General features: G+C 53.9%; 4 non-coding genes across 4 annotated transcripts; 2 read left to right on the top strand and 2 right to left on the bottom strand.

Annotated features, from left to right (window-relative positions):
* Positions 1–6116: 6116 nt before the first annotated feature.
* Positions 6117–6256, bottom strand: LOC120394910. The gene has a single exon (XR_005592433.1). It is a non-coding gene; the product is annotated as a U4 spliceosomal RNA (small nuclear RNA).
* A 5326-nt stretch (positions 6257–11582) lies between these two features.
* Positions 11583–11664, top strand: TRNAS-UGA. The gene has a single exon. It is a non-coding gene; the product is annotated as a tRNA-Ser (tRNA).
* A 1801-nt stretch (positions 11665–13465) lies between these two features.
* TRNAF-GAA lies at positions 13466–13538 on the bottom strand. Its single transcript has one exon. It is a non-coding gene; the product is annotated as a tRNA-Phe (tRNA).
* Positions 13539–14678: 1140 nt separating this feature from the next.
* Positions 14679–14751, top strand: TRNAR-CCU. The gene has a single exon. It is a non-coding gene; the product is annotated as a tRNA-Arg (tRNA).
* Positions 14752–24226: the final 9475 nt, after the last annotated feature.

Here is a 24226-nt window from a genome sequence, read left to right as displayed (position 1 = left end):
GTGGACTCTCAAAGAGGAAACCGCCAGACCCTGCTCCTTAAGGTACCATAGGTAGTCTAGGATGGTAGTGACAGGTACCACGAATGGGTTGAGCCCCTGCTGGTCACACCAGAGCGCGAACCTCTTCCATTTCGCCATGTAGGTGGTACGGGTGGAAGGCTTTCTACTTTCAAGCAGGACTTGCTGCACGGCCGCCGAACAGCCCCTCTCTGCGTGGGTCAACCACGCAGGAACCAGGCTGTAAGATGGAGGGATTGCAGGTTCGGATGGTGGAGTCTGCCGAAGTCCTGCGTGATGAGGTCCGGCCACAATGGGAGGGTGATGGGCTCCCGAACGGAGAGCTCGAGCAGCAGGGTGTACCAATGCTGCCGCGGCCAGGCTGGAGCCACGAGTATCATGGTGGCTCGATCCCTCCGAAGCTTCTGGAGCACTCTGTGCACGAGTGGAAACGGAGGGAAGGCATAGAGGAGGTGAGTCTGCCACGGATAGAGGAAGGCGTCTGACAGAGATCCCGGCGAGTGCCCTCGGAACGAGCAGAACTGGAGACACTTCCTGTTCGCCTTGGAGGCGAAGAGGTCGACCCGGGGAAACCCCCACCTCTGGAAAATCGTGTGTGCAACGTCGGGACGGAGGGACCACTCGTGGGAGAGAAACGACCTGCTGAGGCGGTCGGCCAGCGTGTTCTGCACTCCCGGAAGAAAGGACGCTTCCAGGTGAATGGAGTGGGTCACGCAGAAGTCCCAGAGGAGGATCGCCTCCTTGCAGAGGGGGGACGAGCGGGCTCCGCCCTGCTTGTTCACGTAGAACAGTGCTGTTGTGTTGTCCGTGAATACTGTCACCCAGCGGCCTTGCAGGTTGGTCCGAAAGGCGTGACATGCAAAGCGGATCGCTCGGAGCTCGCGGACATTGATGTGGAGAGCGAGCTCCTGGGGCGACCAGAGGCCTTGAGTGTGAAGGCCTCCCAGGTGAGCCCCCCAACCGAGTGCCGAGGCGTCCGTGGTCAGTGTCGCGGACGGACGAGGAAGGTGGAACGGCACTCCGGCGCAGACGATCTCCGGGTCGAGCCACCAGCGGAGGGACTCGAGGGTCGGTCTGGTGACCGTGACCACCATGTCGATGTGGTCGCGATGCGGGCGGTACACCGACGCCAGCCACGACTGGAACGGACGGAGGTGGAGTCGCGCGTACGCGGTGACATAAGTACACGATGCCATGTGACCCAGGAGGCGGAGGCATGACCGCACTGTCGTGGTCGGAAAGTTGACGAGCTCCCGGATGAGGGAGACCATTGTCAGGTGCCGAGACCGCGGCAGGCAGGCGCGGCCCACAGAGGAGTCGAGAACCGCGCCGATGAACTCCACCCGCTGTGCTGGAAGCAAGGTAGACTTCTCGGCATTGACAAGCAGCCCGAGGTGTTGAAAGAGGGACAGGATTTCCGCTACCTGGTGCTGTACCAGCCCTTGTGACTGCCCACGAATCAACCAGTCGTCCAGATAGGGGTAGACATGCATCTGACGCCTGCGGAGGGCCGCTGCTACCACTGCCATGCACTTTGTAAATACCCTCGGTGCCGTGGCAAGTCCGAAAGGTAACACGGCGAACTGGTAGTGGTCGTTGTTGACGACAAACCAAAGGTAACGTCGGTGAGGGGGATAAATTGCGACATGGAAGTAGGCGTCCTTCATGTCGAGGGCGGCAAACCAATCTCCCGGATCCAGAGAGGGAATGATGGTCCCCAAGGTGACCATGCGAAACTTGGGCTTGAGCAGGTATTTGTTCAGCTCGCGAAGGTCCAGGATAGGACGTAGCCCGCCTTTCGCCTTGGGGATGAGAAAATAACGGGAATAGAATCCCCTGCCCCGTCTGTCTGGAGGCACTGCCTCTATGGCACCCACGCTCAGTAGAGTCTGGACCTCTTGTAAAAGGACTTGCTCGTGAGATGGGTCCCTGAAGAGGGACAGGGAGGGTGGGTGGGAAGGAGGGGGCGAAACAAACTGTAGACGGTATCCCGACTGGACTGTCTGAAGAACCCAGCTGTCGGATGTTATTCGGGACCACGCCGAAAGAAAATAGGAGAGGCGGTTGGAAAACAAACGGGGAGGATCCGAGGGGGAGAGTGATGGGCCGTCCTCGGGCGTCCCATCAAAAGGCCTGCTTGGACCTCTGAGGGCCCTTGGAAGAGGCCTGGGACTGGTTCCGACGGTTACCCGAAGGCCGTCGGTGATTCTGGCCAGGACGTCTGGGCGTATACGGTCGGTAACGCTGCTGCGGGAAGGACCGAGGGGGCTGCTGCCGGAAAGACCTGCGTTGCGGAGCCGGCGTGTGCATGCCAAGGGTTCGTATGGCAATACGCCCATCTTTTAAGGTCTGTATACGCGAATCGGTCTTTTCGGAGAACAGCCCTTTCGTGTCGAACGGCAGGTCCTGCAGCGTATACTGCACCTCCTGTGGGAGCGTAGAGGATTGCAGCCATGAGATGCGACGCATCGTCACCCCTGTTGCTATTGTCCGCGCACCCGAGTCCGCCGCGTCGAGGGCAGCCGTAATGGACGAACGGGAGGACTTCTTCCCTTCCTCGAGCATTGCCGAGAACTCCTGGCGGGCAGTTGTCGGCAGGAGTTCGGTGTATTTTGCCAGGGATGCCATGATGTCAAAAACATACCTGGCCAGGAGGACCATTTGGTTGGCTATTCGCATCTGCAGGCCGCCAGCGGAATAGACCTTACGGCCTAGCAGGTCCATCCTCCGAGCGTCCTTAGATTTGGGCGCCGGGGCCGGTTGACCATTCCGTTCTCGGCCGTTCACAGACTGCACGACAAGTGAGTCCGGGGTTGGGTGCGAGTATAAGTACTCATAGCCCGTGGGGGGGGCTGAGTACTTCCGTTCTACCCCTCGAGCTGTGGGAGGGATGGACGCGGGCGTTTGCCAGAGCGTGGTAGCGTTCTTCTGTATGGTCTTAACAAAAGGCAATGCCACGTGCACGGGAGCATCCGAGCCGACCACATTAGTAATGGGGTCGTCATCCTCTTGGACCTCTGCCACCGGAAGGCCCATGGCCGTCGCCACCCGACGGAGTAGTTCCTGGTGGGCCTTGAGGTCAATGGGGGGCGGGTCTTTAGCAGAAGTCCCAGCCACCGCTTCATCTGGGGACGATGACGAGGACATGGTCTGCCCGATGGCCTCCATGGGAGGGGCCGTTAGAGGCGCCTCGGCTGGGTCAGGCTGGACTGGGGGCTGGTGGTCCTGCGGCATCGAGGGCTCGCGGAGAGGTGACGCCGGAGGGCGACTGATCGTCACTTCGGGAACCCTGCGCTCCGCGGCAACGTCTCTTGGGGGAAGCGGAATGACTTGCGCTTCGTGGTGACCCCAGGGCACCCAGAAGCCCCACTGCTGAGCCCCTTGAGGGTGGTCGCGTGGGGTTGGTGGCAATGAGCCGGTGCCGTCCGCGCCAGAGGCGACAGATGCCGGGCGAGACGGCCAGGGCGGGGCGGAGCCCGATACCGAGGCTTGTGGGATACCACCAGACGGTATGGAGGCCCGATGTCTGTCCGTCCGGTACCGAGAGGGTGACCGCGACCATCGGTCCCCGCGGTGCCGGGAGCTCGACCGGCGCCGGGAGCTCGACCGGGAGCCGGACCTGCGGTGCCGGGAGCGGCTGCGGGAGTTCGGTGCGGGAGCGGTGCGGGGCGGGACCTCCGGCTGTGCCGACGCGACGGTGATCGGGACCTTGACCGGTGCAGGGAGTGCGACCGGTACCGAGATGACGATCGGTACCGGGACTGCGACCGGCGGCGAGATGGCGATCGGTACCGCGATGGAGAGCGGTGCCGAGATCTTGAGCGGCTGGACGGTGAACGGCGTCGGGTCCTGGAGCATGAGCGGGACCGAGAGCGCCGACCGTGCCGGTGGTCCGTGGATGGCGGTCGGACCATCATCGCCGGTTTCCCTGCCGACGGAACAGCCCGCACCGGCGGCGCCGGGGGCCGGAGGCTCGGTGCCTCTACGAGCTGTATCAGCTCTCACGCGGAGGAGTACGTCTCCGGCGTCGTCGGCAGCCTTGGCTCAACTCCGGACGGTGCCGGGGAGCGCGGCGGTGCCGGACTCGACGGCCCTTGCGGAGTCAACGGCACAGTGTCTGCCTTGCGCGCAGTCACCACTGGGGGCGCAGGCGGCACGAGCACTTTAGCTGAGTCCTCAGCACGGGACTTAGCTATGGCTTTAGCGAGCTTGCGCTTCCTTGCCGGCGAGAGCGAGCGGTGCCGGGTCTTCAGCGCCGGGGGCGGGGCCTGCGGGACCTCGGTACCGGGGCGGGCTGGTGCCGCTGGTGCGCTCTGCACCGAGGAGGTTCTCGGCGCCGGCGTCGCTGGTGCCGCAGGTTGGAGCGACGCTTCCATAAGGATCTGCTTAAGCCTGTAGTCCCGTTCTTTGCGTGTCCGCGGCTTAAAAGCAGAACAGATCACGCACTTGTCGGCGCGATGTCCTTCTCCGAGGCAACGGAGGCAAGCGTCGTGTGGATCGCCAACGGGCATAGGTCTTTGGCACACAGCGCAGGGCTTGAAGCCCGGTGCCCTGGGCATGAGCCCGCACCGGGGAAGGAAAAGGGGGGGAAACCCCCCTTAACCGTTTACTACCTAGAACAACTACACTAAGATAACTATAACAACTGTGATCACTAACTATACAACTAACTATATATATACAAAATCGAAGAGTAAAAGCTAGGGCAGTGGAGGCCGACGAGCACTCCACAGTTCCGACCAGCCGTCACGGGCGGTAAGAAGGAACTGAGGAGCGGACGGGCCGGCTGGGGTATATATTTAGCGCCATAGCGGCGCCACTCCAGGGGGCGCCCAGCCGGCCCGCCGGAGTTGCTAGGGAAAAAGTTCCAGAGAAGCCGTGCACGCGCGGCGCGCACACCTAACTGGAATGCATTGGAGCAATCACTCGAAGAAGAATGTAATTTATTAGCTTACATTTTATTTAATTTAATTGAGTTATAAAGTTACAGTTGCATTACTGCTATTCAAAAGATACATATGGCATTATATGCAACAAAGTTTTGGTTAATATACTCACACCTTTCCTTGATAACCTGGTGGTAAGAGACACAGGACCAGCCTTGCAGTTCAGGTTTTCAATTCTTGAGTGAAAGATGCAGTGCTTAGAAAAAGCTAATGTTACTTAGGGTTCACTTGACTAAGTTAAACTTAAAATCAAATCCTAATAAACAAAGAATAAAAACTTAGGGAAACCGAGCTTAGCCGAGTTATTTTGAAACTTAAAGTTTAAGAACAAGTACAGCCTACTGATAGTAGATAGAGAGAGAGTGGAGGAAGTAAGTCAGAATGATAGAGCAACGTGCTCTAGCGAGGTGGGTTACCTCTTTTATAGGGCACAAGCGCCGGAAATCCTTCCTCCTATGCCCAAATTTCATTCCTTACCCACAAAACGTTAGGGTATGCTTACTTCATAGGCTAGTATGTTTGTGCGTGTTGATGACATGTACATATGCACATAAGTTCCCTTGTGGTGTACCTGTTAATTCTGTGGGTACAACACTGAAAAACCCCTTATGCCATTCTCCATTGTCGACTGGTCTAGGTAAAGGTCTTAGACAGGCGTGGGTACTTCTCTATTTGAGTAACAAGATAAAGGTCAATTTTCCTTTCTGAGTAAAAGGTCACACTATAGAGATGCTCACTTTGCCTTAGCTTAACATACAGGATATGGCCTGTAGGTCCTCATAAGTCATGTGCTCCAGCCCCCTAATCATTTTTATTGCCCTCTGCTGGACTCTCTCCAGTTTGTGCACATCCCTTCTCATGTGGGTCCCAACCCCAAAAGTACTCACATTTCACCCCAATGGCCCCCAAATGTACATAGGGTGCTGCCATGGTCAAGTCGCCCTTGAGCCTGCTGGCAGAGAACAAGGTGAAAATTAGCCAGGACGTTGCTCAGTCAATTCCCTCTGCTCCCAGCAGGTGGTATCGGAAACCTCCAAGATCACTCACTTCCCTTTCTCTCATCAGCTTCAGGCCCCAGGGTTACAAATGCACAAACCAGTTGGGATTCTCCCCTGGGCTCAGGGTGTGGGGCTGCTCTGAGGGGATGGACTTGCACATTTGGGATATTAGTGCAAAGATACAATTTCAATTTCTCATAGAGAAAACTGAGGGCATTGGGAAAAGTTTTCAACTAGCAATAATCACGCCTCGGATTAACCTCATTGGCTATGATACTGCCACTTCTTATTTAGTGAAAGGAAAACTGCAGTGACAGCCTGGTTACTGAGATGCAAAACACTTTCCTCCTGGGAGAAACAAGAAGTTAGAATTAGAAATTTACATAGTTTGTTCCAATGTTGGCACAGGTTTAATTTTGCTTCTGTGTAGGTTTGTTTCAGGCTGTGACGGTTTTGGTTTATTGGGTTGTTTTGTTTTTTTTTAATTGGAATGGAGCTTTTAATTGACATTTTCTGGATTCGAATGGCTGACCTGCAACACCAGTTTTGACATAGTTCTGCATATTTTATACAGATTTGGCCAGTATTCAAGGATTCAATTCCTTTATAGGAGGTTTTAGTGGTCAGGCTTATTTATTTTATGTTAGTTTCTCATCCTGCTGTAGCACACCTTTTTGATAAAATGTTGAAATTATTAATTTATGGCATTTGTTAGTTTTTATTTTTAAAAACAAAGTTTTCTTAATGTTTGGGTTTTAAATTAAGCATTGTTTTTTGTTTCAATTTTTCATTTAGGTTTTTGTTGTTGATGGGATCTTTAAGAACTTTGGATTTAAATAATATTTTTATCTCAAGGTTCCAAAGACTCAGACAAGGTTTTCATCTCGAGGCCAAAAGACCAAAAACATCAAGACACTTGATCATGTCCTTGGATAGACCAAGAGACTACTCACACTTGATCTGAGCTCATAGTATTAAAATTTGGACAGATTTATATTATTAAAGTAACCCCTGTTTACTATTTTATTTTAATAAAGGTTTTATTGCTCCCATAAAGGATGGAGCCTGCCCCCCAATTTTTTTTGTCTAGCCCATCTCAGTCCCCCACCAAACGAGAAGAGTCTGATGCCACCTGCTGGTCACTGGGTGTCACTGCTGCTCCATGGGAAACACAATCTGTGCTTTACTGTGACCGGTCCCTGGGTGTCACTGCTCCTAGACGGCAGACACACGCTGTGCATTACGCCACCTGGCCACTGGGTGTCACTGCTATATCAAGGGAAACACCTTCTGTGCATTACCCTGAATGACCACGAGGTGTCACTGCTGCGCCAACGGAGACACCTTCTGTGCATTACTCTGACTGCCCACTGGGTGTCACTGCTGCACCAAGGGAGACATAAGAACGGCCAGACTGGGTCAGACGCAAAGTCCATCTCGCCCAGTATCCTCCTGTCTCCTGACAGGGGCCCCAGAGGCAGGGGCGGCTCTAGGCACCAGCAAAACAAGCTGGTGCCTAGGGCAGCCAAATCTACTGGGCGGCAGGCTGGGCCGGCGGACCTGCCGCAGTCATGCCTGCGGGAGGTCCACCGGAGCCCCGGGACGACTGGACCTGCCGCAGGCATGACTGCGGAGGGGGCGCTCGTCCCGCGGCTCGGCTGGACCTCCCGCAGGCATGACTGCGGCAGCTCAAGCGGAGCCGCGAACCGTCCGCAGCCGCGGGGGGTCCAGCTGAGCCACGCGGGACCAGCGGTCCCTCTGCAGTCATGCCCGCGGCAGGTCCGCGGCTCCGGGGCGCCTCCCGCGCATGACTGCTTGGGGCGGCCAAAACGGTAGAGCCGCCCCTGCCCAGAGGGAATGAACAGAGCAGGGAATCATCCAGTGATCCACCCCCTGCTGCCCATTCCCAGCTTCTGGCAAACAGAGGCTACAGGCACCATCCCTGCCCACCCTGGCTAATAGCCACTGATGGACCTGTCCTCTGTTCATTTATCTAGTTCTTTTTTTTTTTGAACCCTGTTATAGTCTTGGCCTTCACAACATCCTGTGGCAAGGAGTTCCACAGGTTAACTATGCAACTGCCCTGAGTTTACCCTCCTCACATACCCCGGGTTGTATCTGGAAAAGAGGATGAGGCTGAGGAGAGCCATGATGTGTCTGTCACTGGCTGGTGCCTCAGTTTCCTCTAGGCAGCAGTGCTGCAGGCTCCTTTGGTCAGTTTCCATGCAGCTGTGTCGGGGAAGGGGGAGTAGAGGCTCATGCTCCCCAGCCCCACGCCCCTCCCCCAGCAGCTGGGGAATCCAGGCCAAATGTAACCCTGGTAGCTGGGCCGGGATTAGCCTGGGCCAGGGTAGGGCTGGGGAGGAATTGTGGGGGAGACAGATGCACCCGCTGTGAGGGGAGATCCTCCCATTCCCTGCCAACCCCCCTCTCTCCTTGCAGCACGGCGCCCCCTAGCACTTCTTTCTCTGTCGTGGGGGTGTCTGCTGCCTGCTTCTCCCTTAGCATCATCTCTCCCCTGAGGCACTGGTGTTGCCCGTCCTGTGCAAACAGGCAGGCCCTAGTGTGCCCCATGGTGCTGCCCTGCAATTGCGGGGGCAGCTGTTGGGTGGAATATGGGGGTGGACAAGGCTGGGGACCAGGACTCCTGGGTTCTCCCCCCAAATCTGGGAGGGGAGGGGGGTTAGTGGGTAGAGTGGGGGAGGGGCAGGGCTGGGATCCAGGGCTCCTGCTTTTTCTGGTTTTCTCCACCTCCTGCAGCTGCCTTGGTCCTTTCAGTGCATTTCCTGTTCCAGATTCATTTGCTGACTTGTGCAACTCACCCCAGAGGTGGCTGCATCTCAGTGTTGGGTGAGGCACCCTTGGCTGCATCACCTCCTAACCGCGTCTCTCTCTCCCTGCAGGTGACCCTGCAGCACTCGGCAAACATCCGCAAGATCGTGGGGCGCTTTGAGCATTGGGCAGGCAGGGGCTAGGCGCCCCCCCTGAGAATGGGACCCAGCCCCCCCTTACTTTTTACAGGGATTAAAGAGGGGCAAAGGGGTGCAAATCAGAGGAGGGGGGTGGCCAGGGTCCGAGCAGGGGGTGGAAATTGACTGGTCAGGGGGTCAAGCAGCTGGATGCAGAGTTAGGAGAGGGGCTGAAGGGCAAAGTCAGGGAGGGGGGAAGGAGCCGGGTTAAGCCCAGGGGGAGGCGCTGCCAGAGGGTTAAACCCCGGCACAGGCAGGGCAGACGGGTAACAGTTACCCCGGGGGCTGAGACTCCAGTGTTTGCAAAAACAGGGTGCGGGGAGCAGAGGGGCTTTTCTATTTCCCCTCCCACAGGCAGCACCTCTCAGCATGGGCTTCCCAGGGCTGGGCTCTTAAAGGCACAGGCATCCCACTGCCTAGACACTGCAGCTCCTCTCTGATGTAACCTACTGAGGTGCTGCAGTAGGAGACTCAATTCAGTGAAACCGGCATTTCCTATATGCCCCCCAGCCAGGGGGCTGTGCACCCCTCCCCCGAATTTCCCCAACACCCCCCAGTGGTCAGGTAGTTACATGCAGCGCTGCCAATGTTGTCACTGGCTGCAAATCTGAATGGAAATTGAAACGTTAACACACAGTTTAAAAGCAGATCCAACGTATGAAAAATACTTGTACCTGAGAAAGTAAAATAGGTTTGAGAAGTCTGGACAAAGTCGGGTTTCCTCACCCAGCTGTTGTGTTTGCTGACAATTTTGGTGCATTGGCTTCGGCAATGTTGGCCAACCTCAGAATTTCAAATGAAGATTTGGAGGCAAGGTGTGGATGAGCTCTACCCTGAGAGCTAGTGATGAGCCAGGGTTGGGGGAGGCTTTGGGACCAGATTGTATTTACATGAACTCACCTACTCTGCCGAGGTGTCCAGCAGACAGAGCTGTGCTGCCTCTGCTCTAGGTGCCCAGAGGAGGAGGGAAGGTGTGTGGGGCTCCAGCCTGGGAATCTTCTTCCCTCCTGCCAAGCCCTGACTATCAATCCCAGCCCTGACCCTCCTTTCTTCAAGCGCCATGTGGGCCCCAGGAAAAGTGTGGCAGGAAGCCCCAGGGCCAAACTTGTGGGCACCAGGTGAAGCAGCAAGAAGCCCAACCATCAGCATGGCAAGTTCTAGAACCCCAACCCATTGTGGCCACCCCAGCCAGAGACCTGGCTCTAGGAGGTGTGAGTCACCCAGCAGGAAGGAGAGATTGGCTCTTGCACAGCTGGAGACAGGGAAGTTGAGCACTGGGAGCTCCAGGGCTTTACCACAAGGTCCCATTGAGATTTGAACTCAGATTGCAGGATTCAGAGTCCTGAGTGCTGCCTGTTACACCATGGGACCAGCTCATGCAGCCTTCTCTGCACACCAGCCTTCTCTAAGGAAAAGGATAAATGGACACAAATCAGATATTAGGAATAGCAATATACAAAAACCTGTAGGAGAACACTTCAACCTCCCAGGCCACACAATAGCAGATCTTAAGGTGGCCATCCTGCAGCAAAAAAACTTCAGGACCAGACTTCAAAGAGAAACTGCTGAGCTCCAGTTCATCTGCAAATTTGACACCATCAGCTCAGGATTAAACAAAGACTGTGAATGGCTTGCCAACTACAGAACCAGTTTCTCCTCCCTTGGTTTTCACACCTCAACTGCTAGAACAGGGCCTCATCCTCCCTGATTGAACTAACCTCGTTATCTCTAGCTTGCTTCTTGCTGGCATATATAAACCTGCCCCTGGAAATTTCTACCACTTGCATCCGAAGAAGTGGGTATTCACCCACGAAAGCTCATGCTGCAAAACATCTGTTAGTCTATAAGGTGCCACAGGATTCTTTGTTGCTTTTACAGATCCAGACTAACACGGCTACCCCTCTGATACTCTGCACATCAGTGACCCACATGGGGCTGGCTTGTGTAAGGGGGCTCTTGGCCCTTTCCTACAACTTAGTGTGTGTGTGTGTGTGCGGGGGGTGGCTAGTTCCCAGTCCCAATAGAAGGGGGAAGGGCCAATGGGAAATCAGGACCCTGAGACTGACAGTCCCCTGGGCAATGGGGAGAGGCCAAAGCTCCAAGTTAGCTGCACTGACAGGCCAGGCAGTGTAATGAGGGAGTCACCAGGCCAGGGGTCCCATCCTCCTGGGAGCTGGAACTGCCTGGGCCAGAGTGGGGCGGAGCTAAGGAGAGAGCAGGAGCCCGAGAAGAGCCGGGGAGCAGAGCTGCGCAGGTGTAGTGCCAGAAACTGCTCCTTGTAGGACTTTGCTACCTGCAGCAGTTACTGAGACCTGAGGTTGTTCTTATTTGCTGACTTGTCCTAATTGGCTAAAACTTGACAGTGGTTTCTCTAGCAAAGGCCAGTCCCTGCCCCCTTGGTCCAGACATCCTCATTCACATCAGGCTTCAAGTTGAGAATCATTTCCCCTTCCCGCTCTGTGGGAGGGGAGACTTTTAAACGCGCTCTCTGTGCGACTGCACATGGCTAAGCAAAGGGAACAAACTCCCAATCCCCCCTGTGCTTTGGGGGCCAGGTTTGCTGTGGGAATTCTGTAGTTCAGATGACTTCATGCCTGGGCATTGGGATTCTTTACCAGTTTCTCTGGCATTGGGGCAGTTTTGTGCTCACAGCTGTGATGGCCGAGTGGTTAAGGCGTTGGAGTTGAACTCCAATAGGGTTCTCCTGCGCAGGTTCAAATCCTGCTCACAGCGAGGCCTGTGTTTTAGCCAGTCTCTCACCCGGGCAATACCTCTGTACAACCCCCTGAGACACTCTCAATTCTCTCCCCACCCCAAGTAAATCCTGTTCTGCTCCTTTCATAGAGATGCCTGGGACACCCCCTCACACTGTGTCCCTGAGGGGTCAGGCAAACTCTCAGCGCCTGAAGCCTCTGCCACTCACCTAGTGCCCCATAGATTAGCCATGTTGATGTGCTCTCCTTCACGTAAATCCAGTCAGTGCGACTCCTGGCCTGTCCCTGCAGAAAGGTGTATCCCCTCTACAGCTGGTGTGAGCTCGGGTCAGAGGAATAGGAGGCTACCGCCCACCCTCCACTGGTTCTGCTACAGAGAAACACGTCCTCTAAGCTGACCTCGCTACAGACCTGCCCCAGGTAGTGCTCATTGTAAAAACGTTTCCTCTGAAGGTCGAGAAAACGGGACCAGCGGTTCTCAGGCCGGCTGACACAATTAAACTCAGCCCCAACACCAAACACTGTGTGGTCCAGAGGAAGGGAGCCAGTTCCTACCATGGATCTTTCCTTTCACACCTTAACATCAAGTGCCTCCTCTTGGGTCTCTGAATCCCTGCCACATTCCACATGCCAGATGCCCCTTCCCCAGTACTGTCGTCACTCAGCTTTGCAGAGGAGCTTTCCTCCCAAGTCCCTGCCCCCTCTGGCGCCATCTCCAAGGGCCGTCCTGCCTCACTCTGTTCCCGCCATTTTGGGCGACGAATAAGTCATGTGGGAAAGACAGCTCCCATCTCTCATCCTTATAGGTCAGGGGGGCCAACTAGGGGGAGAAGCCCATTGACATAAACAGATAGTTACGGGTTAATGTCTCTTTTACCTGTAAAGGGTTAAGAAGCTCAGGAAACCTGGCTGACACCTGACCAGAGGACCAATAGGGGGTCAAGATACTTTCAAATCTTCGTGGAGGGAAGGCTTTGTTTTGTGTTCTTTGTTTTGGGGGTTGTTCGTTCTCGGGACTGAGAGGGACCAGACGTCCATCCAGGCTCTCCAAATCTTTCTGAATCAGTCTCTCATGTTTCAAAATTGTAAGTAATAGCCAGGCAAGGCGTGTTAGTCTTATGTTTGTTTTCTCAGTTTGTGAATGTTTCTTTTGCTGGAAGGATTTTTACCTCTGTTTGCTGTAACTTTGAATCTAATGCTGGGGGGGAGGGGGGTCCCTCTGGTCTCTATGAATCTGAGTACCCTGTAAAGTATTTTCCATCCTGATTTTACAGAGCTAATTTTTACCTTTTCTTTCTTTAATTAAAAGCTTTCTTTTTAAGAACCTGATTGATTTTCCTTGTTTTAAGACCCAAGGGATTGGGTCTGAACTAACCAGGGATTGGTGTGGGAAAAAAGGAGGGGGGATGGTTAATTCCTCTTTGTTTTAAGATCCAAGGAGTTTGGATCTGTGTGAAGCCTCTCAAGGCAACCCAGGGAGGGGAAAGTCTCGGGGGAAAGTTAAATTCTCCTTGTTTTAAGATCCAAGGAGTTTGGATCTATGTTCCCCAGGGAAGGTTTTGGGGAAACAGAAAGTGTGCCAGACACTGATCTCTGGCTGGTGGCAGTGTTACCAGATCTAAGCTAGGAATTAAACTTAGAAGGGTCCATGCAGGTCCCCACATCTGTACCCTAAAGTTCAGAGTGGGGGAGGAAACCTTGACACCCATGATCTCTGTTATCCTGCTGGGGAGCTCAAAATCAGGTACTTGCCTCAGATAAAGGTGATGCTGCCCTCCCAGAGGACAAGCCACCCCTGCACAAAGAGGGATGAAAGGGCCTGCCAAAGCCCAGGATTGAACCAGGGACCTTTAGATCTTCAATCTAACGCTCTCCCAACTGAGCTACTTTGGCAGCTATAAAGTAGCATTTTGGCCTGTTGCTGCTCTGCCTGGGAGGTTTTTGCAGCAGTTGCACACAAAAGGACGTCATTGGGAGCGGCCCATGAAGACAAGACTCGCTTTTGCCTGCCTTGCTCAGCTTGACTTGCTGCCTCACCCCGTTCCTGCCCTAGTGCCCGGGTTGACCTGGTGGTGGAAGGGGACTGGGGGCCAGTGGCGCGGGGAGGAAGTTGAGCTGGACCCTGAGCTAGACTAGACCCTGGCGGTGAGAGTCTGGCCACCACTTGCCGCCCCACCCTGTTGTCCTGGCTTCCCCCACTGGGCGTCATTTCGGGAGGGAAGTGGGGCTTCTGCCTCCCCTCCCCGATTTTCACACCGCAGAGGAGTGTGAACAGGAAAACGAACGGCTGCTCCACACCCCCACCGGAGGAACCCGACGCCCTTAGCTGCTCCCCTCGCTCCCCCCCAGCTATGCTACTGAGTGGAAGCGTCCTGTGCCCAGCACACAGAGGTCGATTAATCAAAACCCTCTTCTGCCAGCACCAGGCCTCCTGCTTCTTACACTGGGCCTGCAAGCGAGGGGGCGGCTGGCACAGCGCCAAGAGTCTAACCTGTGAGGCAGGAGGCGGCTGACACCCGCAGCCTGCTGGGAGCTCCCAGAAGTTATTAAGGGACAGAGACTCCTCAATGCCCTTAGTAACAAGGGTTTGGGGTTCACCGAGGCCAGTAAGGGGGTCACTATGTCGGCCCTATAGCCCTGGGGTCAGGTCACTGTGCAGCTTTGATCTAGAGCTCGGATCCCAACAACCGACCAGCAGCCCACAGCCTCCCCCTGGGTCTGCCCCACCTGGTTCCTCCTTACAGGCCGACCTTACCCCCCTTCCAGCCCCGGATTCACCCCCTAATCATCCTACTGCCACTCAGAGCCACAGCCGTGGAGGTGCTGAAGGAGGGAGGGGTGACTCTAGGATGGGGTTCTTCTCTAACGATGGCTGGCAGAAAGGTGGTGCTGAGCTCTGTCAGCGACCTGCCCAGGTGCCTCGCTGCCAGGGGATGCAGACGTTTCTGTAAGGCCATTAAATGGGTATTTGGCTTCTGAATGAATGTGAGGAATGTGCAATCCTGAGAGGGAATTTCCACCTCTCTCTTCAGGGCCCCAGTGGCCTAATGGATAAGGCATTGGCTTCCTAAGCCAGAGATTGTGGGTTCAAGTCCCATCTGGGGTAGAAAAACTCCTTCCTTCCTGTATATTGCAACAAAGCCCTGGTGTTATTTTCCCCAAGGAAGCTGGGAGACATTTGAACCCAAAGTACTGGATCTTGGGAGCAATCCCCCAGAAACAGCATCTTCCACTTGACAAATCCTTTCTAGACCCATCAGTAGCAAACATTTAATACTAGTGTTTGTCTGAGAATAGAAGGAAGGGGAGTGTTTACTCCGACACCTCAGTGAGTGAAACAGACAGAAAGAACAAGGCTGTCCTGAAAGAGAATGGATCTGTCTGGAGACAAAGCAGAACCTGAGAATGAGCAACAGTGTGAAAAGAAGAACTTCAAATGTGTGTTAAGTGTTAGATAGGTTGGTCTGACAAATTTCAAGAAAATACCAATGCTCGTAGACTGATGCGGACACTGGCTGCTACTGATCTTTTACTGAGAATTCATTGAGAAATATTTTCCTTAACTATGTTATGGAATATAAGATGGGCTATGAAGGCATCATTCCTCCTGCTTTCGCCCTTCGAGACAACACGGCTACATGGCATGCGGCCTGTGCTCACCTTCCAGTCAACTGCTAGAGAAGACAACACAGACAGGGATGGCAGCAGGGCAGCCTGGAGCTCCACGGAGATGGTGGGACCAGGTCTCATCAATGGGGAGGTGGCCACCCCAGCATGCACAAGGCTGAGCCAGTAAGTGCGGCGTGTGCTCCACGGTGCCCTTACTCCCTGCATGTGGTGGTGGAGGGCAGTTACTGAGTTCGGTTGGTTTGGGAAATTTAGGGCTTGGCTACACTTGCAGAGGTAGAGCGCTGGGAGTTAAACCACAGCAGGGAAACCGCTGCCGTGTGTTCACACTGACAGCTGCAAGCGCACTGGAGTGGCCACATTAGCAGCTCTGCCAATACCACAGAGAGCAGTGCACTGTGGTAGCTATCCCAGTGTGCAAGTGGCTGCAATGTGCTTTTCAAATGGGGGGCCGGGGTGGAGTGTGACAGGAAGTGTGTTGTGTGTACGTGGGGGGAGCAACGGTGTGTTTGGGGGGCTGAGAGTGTGTCAGCATGCTGTCTTGTGTGTTCGGACAGCAGCAGACCCCCCCCCACACACACACACACTCACAACAGCAGCATTCCACACTAATGGTTGCTTTTTCCCAGAGCAGATAAGCAGCCGGCTGTCAGAAACGGAGCTTCGAAAGGGGATATCCGCATGCCTGCAGCCGATTTCAAAACAGTGACCAGAGTGGGCACTTGACTTCAGGGGATTATGGGACATTTCCTGATGCCAAACACAGTGCAGTGATGCAACACGTCGTCCACACTGATACCAGGGCTTTTCAGCAGGGCTCAGTGAGCTTTATGCTTCTCATGAAGGTGGATTACGAGGAGCGCTCCACCTACAGAGCCCAGGTGCTCCATGTGCCTTGCAAGTGTGGACACCTCAGGAGTTAGGGCACCCGGGGCTGCTGTAATGGGCTGTATCTTGCAAGTGTAGCCAAGCCCCTAGACTATGTCACTTGTGTGACTTACTTGTGCTATTGTAATAAATACAATAGACGTGCAATGGTCAGAAATTGCACCAGCAGAGAAGTATATTGAAGGGAAACCGTAAAGAAATTAAGCATTTAAATTATCCTCCACATGTCCCACATCCCACTAAAATGAATCCAACCCACAGGGCACGTGGGCAGAAGTATCGGTGTCAGGATGCTACATTGTTAGCACAGTAAATGAAGCTGCAAAATAAATGATGTTTAAATGACCTCACTCTATTTTTTACAATCCGGTGTTAAGAGGTAATAGATACAGATGGACACCAGGCAGGGTTGTTTGGAGGACGAAGCCTTTATGCTTCCATCCCCCACCACTGTCAAGTTTTAGCCAATTAGGACAAGTCAGCAAATAAGAACAACCTCAGGTCTCAGTAACTGCTCCAGGTAGCAAAGTCCTACAGGGAGCAGTTTCTGGCACTACACCTGCACAGCTCTGCTCCCCGGCTCTTCTCGGGCTCCTGCTCTCTCCTTAGCTCTGCCCCACTCTGGCCCAGGCAGTTCCAGCTCCCAGGGAGGATGGGACCCCCTGGCCTGGTGACTCCCTCATTACACTGCCTGGCCTGTCAGTCCAGCTAACTTGGAGCTTTGGCCTCTCCCCATTGGCCCTGGGGACTGTCAGTCTCAGGGTCCTGATTTCCCATTGACCCTTCCCCCTTCTATTGGTGCTGGGAACTAGCCAACCAAAACCCCCACGAAGTTTTAGTAAGGGGCCAACAGTCCCTTACTCGAGCCGGCCCCGTGAGGGTCACTGATGCACAGAGACAGCAGCATGAGCTGGTCCCATGGTGTAATGTTCCATGGGCATCCTACTAGATTGCCAGCTGCTTTTCAACTGCAGTGTGGAGACTGTTTGTGTGTGGGGAGAGACAGTGAGTGTGTTGAGGTAGGTAGGAGCGGATCATTATTATCCCTCCTTGAAAGAGGAAGAAGCTAAGGCTGAGAAAGGAGAATTGACTTGTCTTAGGTCACACAGGCAGGCAGTGGCAGAGTTGGGAATAGGACCCAAGAGCCCTGATTTTCAAACTAACCATCAGATCTTGAATTTCAGACATTGAATGATCTGAATAAAGTGCTCTCAGATGAGCTCCAGACCAACAACAGTGCACAGTAATTATTCAGCAAGTATTTGAGGAGAACTGCAATGTTAGAGAGAATCATGAACTGCTCAGAGACCATTAATGCAGAAAGCAGCAAAATTTGTCAAACATATGACTGGTTCTGACTTATTTCCTTGGTCTTAAAAGAGAACAACAAGGACCTGAGTCTCCTCCCTGTCAATAACCCCCTGCTCAGCCAATCAGGGTAGAGACTGAGGACTAGAAGCTGAGGGTTCTCACCAGAGAGCCCAAAGGATGGCCCAGGTCACCAGTGGGGATCACTGCCCGAGCACTATTTCAGCCCCACATTTTTGGGTGGACCTCCCACAGTGGGAGCTCCAGACCACTCCGTCGCAACACACACACACACACACACACACACCCCTCGCTCCTGGAGTTGGGAGGGGAACAGGTGAAAAGACAAAAGAAGCAAGAGACAAAGAGAAAGGAGGAAGGGATGGATGGAGGAAAAGGGGAAACAAAAAGGACAAAACCTAATGTCCCCAGTGATTCTAAGGGACAAAATCCCAGGTGCAAAATAAAATTCTGCCTCCTTAAGCTCGTGTTTTCCATGCCTAGAATTCAATAGTCACCAGATGGATCAGACTGAACAGGTTTCAAACCTCGAGGAGACTCTTACCTTCTAAACAGGGAGGGCTGTTTTCTAGTAAAATCAGGAAAAGGGAAGGAGAAAACTCGAAAGAGGTTCCTCCTGGCGCTCACGTACGTGAACCCGAATACTCTCTCAGCCCTGGTCTACACTAAGGTCGGGGGTCGAACTACGGTACGTGAATTCAGCTACGTGAATAACGTAGCTGAATTCGAATTACCCTAGTTCAACTCACTTACCCGTCCAGACGCCGCGGAAGCGAACTCCGCGGCTCCAAGGTCGACTCCGGCAACTCCTCCTGCCGCGGTGGAGTACCGGAGTTCAAACTAGCGCTTCCGGGGTTCGAACTATCGCGTCTAGATCAGACGCGATAGTTCGAACTCCGAGCAGTCGAACTTGCCGCGTCGACCCAGCAGGTAAGTGTAAACGTGCCCTCAGTCCTCAAAGAGAGACCTGGAGAAGGAGACTTGCTGAAGCAAAGCCACAGGGGTCTCTGAGGTTTCCCTGGCCCCTTGCCCCTGTCCTGCCTGCCTGATGTCAGCATCTCTCTGTGAGGTCACCACCTCCCCACCACCTTGGACCAATAGTCTGAGGTCCTGCCAAAGGCCTTTGTGATGTCACTGCCACACCCCTCCCTTGCTGTGCTAATGTCCTGCCCCTGCCCAGGCACTTTGGAGGTTTGAGTTACTCCATGTGGATCACCCCACTCAAGGAGCGTTCGTTCTAGGAAGCAAGCTGGCTAGACAGGAAAACATCAGACGCCGCTCCCAATGCTACACTCAGTTTTTCAGAAATTAGTCGACTTTATGGCCAGAAGAGACCATTAGAGCATCTAATCTGACCCCCTGCATATCACATATCACAGGCCTCCTGTATGACACCAGAGCTACTTTTGGGGCAAACACATTCCAGAAAGGCATCTAGTCTCCATTATATGACATCAGGAGATGGCAAATCCACCACTTTCCTTGGTAGCTTGTTCCTGTGGTGAATCATCCTCGCTGTTGAATATTTGTGTCTTATTTCTAATATGAATTTGTCTCTTTTCACCTTCCAGCTACTGGGTCTTGTTATGCCTTTCTCTGCTCAATTAAAAAGCCCTTTAATACCCAATCTTTTGTCTCCATTAAGGCCCTTCAACACTTCAATGAAGTCACCTTTCAATCTTCTTTTGATAAGCTAAAGAGGTTGAGCTTGTTCAATAGCTCACTAGAAGGCATTTTTCTCCAGCCCTCAGAACACTTCGTGGCTCTTTGGTCATCAGATTCCTGAACTGCAGCTGGATGTGGTTCTTGTTCTTCTGCACAACATAGCTCCTGGAGAAGAGGGATCTGCAAATGTACATTCCTATGATACCTTTGTTTAACTGATGAAAACATAAACTAGACACTTAGAGGATTGGATCTGATTTCAGCTGATGGACAGCTTCGCTAGGTTTTTATGCATTTGGACAGCGAAATGTTGAGTGTTTACATTGATATCAAGCACTCCTGTATAGAGGAGCCCCTGAACATAATGGAGAATGGAAATGAAAATGTTTAACTTTTTAAAAAAAAAGAAAGAGGGTTATAAAGGAACACGGGGGTTTGAACTGAGGACTACTTAAACTGCAGTCAAGCACTCTAACACTGAACAATAACCCCATGACGCTAAGAGTATGGAACTGTGATGTCCAGGACTTTGAAGGACAAACCCTGCTTCATCGAGGTCCTTTGCCATTCCCAGACCACAGGTGGTTTTAAAAATGGGGTTTGATTAAACTTCTTAAATGTGGTAAACACCACAGCTTGCGCACCCACCTATATAGCTTCTCCCACTGACAGAGCTTCCACCTCTTGGGAAGTGGATTAACTACACCCCCAGGAAAACTCTCTCCCATCAGCATAGAGCAGTGGTTCTCAAACTGTGAGTCAGGTCCCCAAAGTGGGTCATAACCCTGTTTTAATGGGGTCGCCAGGGCTGGCATTAGACTTGTTGGTGCCTGGGGCTGAAACCAAAAGTCTGAGCCCCACCAGCCAGGGCTGAATCCCTCAAGCTCTGGTTTTACCCTCTCCTAACTGGGGCAGGGCTCAGGCTTTGTCTCCTCTGCCTGTGCTCAGTGTAGAGGGGCTTGGTGTGTCTTTCTAGGGTCATGTAGTAAGTTTTTTGGGTTTTTTTTGGCAAAAAGGGGTTGTAGTGAAAGGAAGTTTGAGAAACCCTGGCGCAGAGCCCCTGAGTATGTCTAGACTTGGCTCCCTGTGGCAGATCAGACACTGAAAGTACAGCCATGGAGACACCACACACCAGCCTTGCTTAACAGGCAAGAATCAAACCTCCACAGACAAGTGGCTGTTGTTTTCTATCCCATCTCCCTAAGCCCTCAGCCACCACCACTTAACAAAGGGGCTTTGCTACACGATGGTTCTGGTCTCACTGAAGGGTCATTTCCAATTGTTTGCTCAAACCAGCATTAGGGAAAATGGTGCCCTGGGCAAAGCTTGTACTTTGGCACTTCCCCATTGCCCCTGGGCGATCCCCACTCCCCCTTTACTGCTAGCTCCTGCGCTCCCAAACCTTGTACCTCCTTCACCCCTAACTCCTGCCCCTCCTGTGCCCCCTTTGCCCTTAACTCCCTGTGCCACCAGCCATTGCCCCTCTCCTGCAGCCCCTCACATGGCTCCAGCGCTGGGGGCCCTGCACTTGTTCTCCCTTTCCCTGGGTTTTGGCATCACTAGCCGCTGATTAGTGAGTAGAGTTCAGTGGTTCCCAAAATGTGGGGCATGACTCCTAGGGGGACACAGAGGAACATTCATGGAGTCAATGAAATCAATTGAGCTTCTTCAGTCTCTCGCTGGAGACATTTCCCTTGTTTTTAAAGGCAAAAATCCTGATCTTTCCAACGGGAGCTGCTGCTTCAATGTTCAGTTTGGGGAGGGATCTGGCTGCACTCAGAGATCTGCCCGCGGGTTACAATCCGTGATCCGAAGGGCCGAACGCAAACAGCGTTTAGATGGGACCGTTAGTGCCGCCCCCGTGTGGCCAAAGATCAGAACTGACCAGCAGAATTTACAGCTGGAGCCTGGGACGCTCCTGAACAAACTGGGCATAAAGCCTCTCGCGTGGGATCCTCGCTGTGCAGCAGGAGGCGGAGGGAAGCTGATTGTCAGGGCTCAGAGCAGCTCCCTGCCAGGCTGAGCCGGTGTCTGTGCTAAGCTCGGCATCAATCAGGTGATTCTGGGCAGTTCGGGGTCCCCGGGCTCCCACAGGAGGGTGAAGCAGGTCACCCCTGGAGCAGGTTAAAGCTGCAGGGTGACAGTGGGGTTGCTGCCCCTGTGAACAGCTGCTGTAGCACCGCCTGGGCAGGACAGGGAGAGCCAGTTACCCCCCCCCCCAGCCTGTATCGGGGGATGGGAGCACTCACACCCTGGGGACCCTGAGCTGGGGCGGAGGGAGGCCCCCGTGCACCAGGGTTGCTGTAAGGGCGAACAGGGGCACCCACCCACCCACCAGAGATCTACGGGGGGGAGAGTGGCACCCACACACCCAGGATCTTGTGGGTGGGGACAAGGGCATCCACACTGCGGGATCCTCTGCAGAGGGACGGACACCCACACAGCCAGGATTCTGTATGGGGGGCAGAGGTACCCGGACACCTGGGCGGGGGAAGGGGGCACTGAAACATCCGGGATCTTACCTGGGAGGACAGCGGCGCCTGCAGCTCGACATGAGATGGGGGCGGGGGAAGCAGGAGCATTTCCCAGTTCCAGGCTGTCCCCGTCTGGCCCAGGCACAGAGCTCACAAGCAGAGTTTAAAGCTCCAGCTGCCAAGCAATAAAAGCAGCTGGGCTCCATGGCTGGTGCCTGTGATCCCAGCGCCTGGGGAGGCTGAGGCCAGTGTATCGCTTAAGCTCAGGAGTTCGGGGCTGCAGGGGGGCTGTGCCGATCGGGTGTCCGCACTAAGCTTGGCATCAATATGGTGATCCCGGGGAAGCTTGGGGTCCCCAGGTTGCCTAAGGAGAGGTGAACCGACCCAGGTTGGAAACAGAGCAGGTGAAAACTCCTGTGCTGATCAGTAGTGGGATTGTGCCTGTGAATAGCCCCTGCAGTGTAGCCTGGGTGAGACACGGTCTCTTTTTATACAGACACCCCCCGCAGAGCCTGCAGGGGGGATGGGAGCACCCACACGCTGGGGATTCTGACTTGGGGGGAGGGACGCACCCAAGCAACACGGATCTTGAGAAGGGGAACAGAGACACCCACAGATCCTGGATGGGGGCAGGCAGGGGAAACCACACACGGGAGGTAGTTCATGGGGTGGGGGACAGAGACACCCACCAGAGATCCTGGATGGGAGCACCCACATGATGGGGATCTTGAACTGGGAGCAGGAAAGCACCATGTACCAGAGGTTCTGAAGGGGAACAGGGACACCCACACACCACGTGTCTTGCAGCAAGAGCTGCGGTCTTCATTTACACAGGGCAGTGATGGGGACTTAACCACGTCCCTCGCGGAGCTTGTTCCACTAGATGATTAGCCTCATTGCCAGGGCGGCTTCAGGAAGTGCGGGGCCCAATTCGAACAGTTTTGATGGGGCCCCGGCAGGGATGACTAAAACAAAAAAACACTTAAAAAAAACCCTTTCATGTCTTCCATGTATTATTTACTTTCCATGACTATATAAATAATAACAAAATTATCTATTACATACATTGCATCATATATTAATTAGCTGATTTGCACTTTCATATCAGGAAAATAATTTGTTTTGATAGTTGTACAACTGATTTTCTTCACTATTTTATTAAAATTTATAAAATATTTCCTTATTAATATAAAATTGCCCCCATCCTTCCCCCCCCTCCAGCGCCACCCAGCCCTGTGGAAACAAACCCTCCTTCCCCAGCTCCGCCCCATTGAAACAAGGTTCAGGGGGGGGAGGAAGAAACAGCACCCATGGGGTGACCAGATCACAGCAGTAAAATAGGCCCTGCCACCTCCCTGCGCAGCCCCCCCCTCGAATCCTTCTTCGCCCCCGAGAGCCCCCGCTGGCTGGCGGCAGCCCTCCTAGTGAGTCCCCACCACTCGCCTCCTTTCACCTTCTCCTCCCCTGCCAGAAACCCCCATGCCCGCCCCTAGAACTCCTGCTGGCTCACTGCTCGACTCTTTGCCCACTCACCCCCTCATCCTTCCCTCCAAGTATAACGCCTCATTCAAAGACCCAGGGGTCACTATATTACTGCACATTGCAGTCCATCAATGCAGTTGTAGATAAATCTCTGCATTATGCATTTTTGTATAACTTTTATATGACTTTGTAGTGAACCTTGGTAATATGTTATAGCAGGCCCTAAAGGTAGTGTAATTAAGGTAAAAGAAAATGTCTTTTTGCTTGGAGTAGAATAAGATCTTCCCCCCACTTTGTAATCAGTTGCCCTGTTGAATGGATGAGGTGGGACTGAGGAAGGTGTGGAAGGCAGCACCTCCAGACACCTGCAACCCTTGGAGAGGGGCTGGGAGCCAGACGGAGGAGAGCTTTGCCCAGGCTGAGTGGGACGGAGTTTGGGTGCTGGGTGCAGGCTCTGGGCTGGGGCACAGGTGGGGTGCAGGACGGGTGGAGGGGTGCAGGCTCTGGGAGGGAGTGCAGAGGGCTGGGTGCAGGCTCTGGGATAGATTTTGGGGGCCGGAGAGGGGGTGGTGGATGCTGGGAGGGGACTGCCATCACATGTGGCTTGCTTTCTCCTCTGCTGCCCCTCACCATAGCCTTGGTGGGGAATGGGGCTGCCCCTTGCCCAGTGTTTGCAGGAGTGGTGGCTGGGGGGAAACCCAGTCAAACTCTGGTTTTACTCTTTCGTTGATGGGTCACTTTAACCCATTACACACCCTTTCCCGCCTCTCTCACCCCCCTTTTCTACTGGGCTTGCTTGATCTTTTCGGTGGAGCCAGATGAAAACCACAAACCCCAGTGAGAGCAACAGGCTGGAAGACTAGACTGAACCCACCACCCAGCCTAGTCCATCCCAGAGCCCAGGACTGAGGGCAAATGTCCCCCCACCCCCAGGCCACCTGTTTCCACTCCTGGCCTCTCCCAGCACTTCCAGCGATTCTGTATGGCTGCATCAGGCGGGATTTCAACCGGACTCTCCCTGCTAAATTCACCCCTGTTTGCACCAAGAGCACCTTCCTTCCCTGCCTAGAGCTGCTGGATGGCTAGAAAGCTGAGCTGGGCATTTGATTGGTCTGG

This window comes from Mauremys reevesii, unplaced genomic scaffold, assembly GCF_016161935.1.
Source record: "Mauremys reevesii isolate NIE-2019 unplaced genomic scaffold, ASM1616193v1 Contig83, whole genome shotgun sequence".
NCBI classification, from domain to species: Eukaryota; Metazoa; Chordata; order Testudines; family Geoemydidae; genus Mauremys; species Mauremys reevesii.
This window is presented reverse-complemented; position numbering and strand designations above follow the sequence as displayed.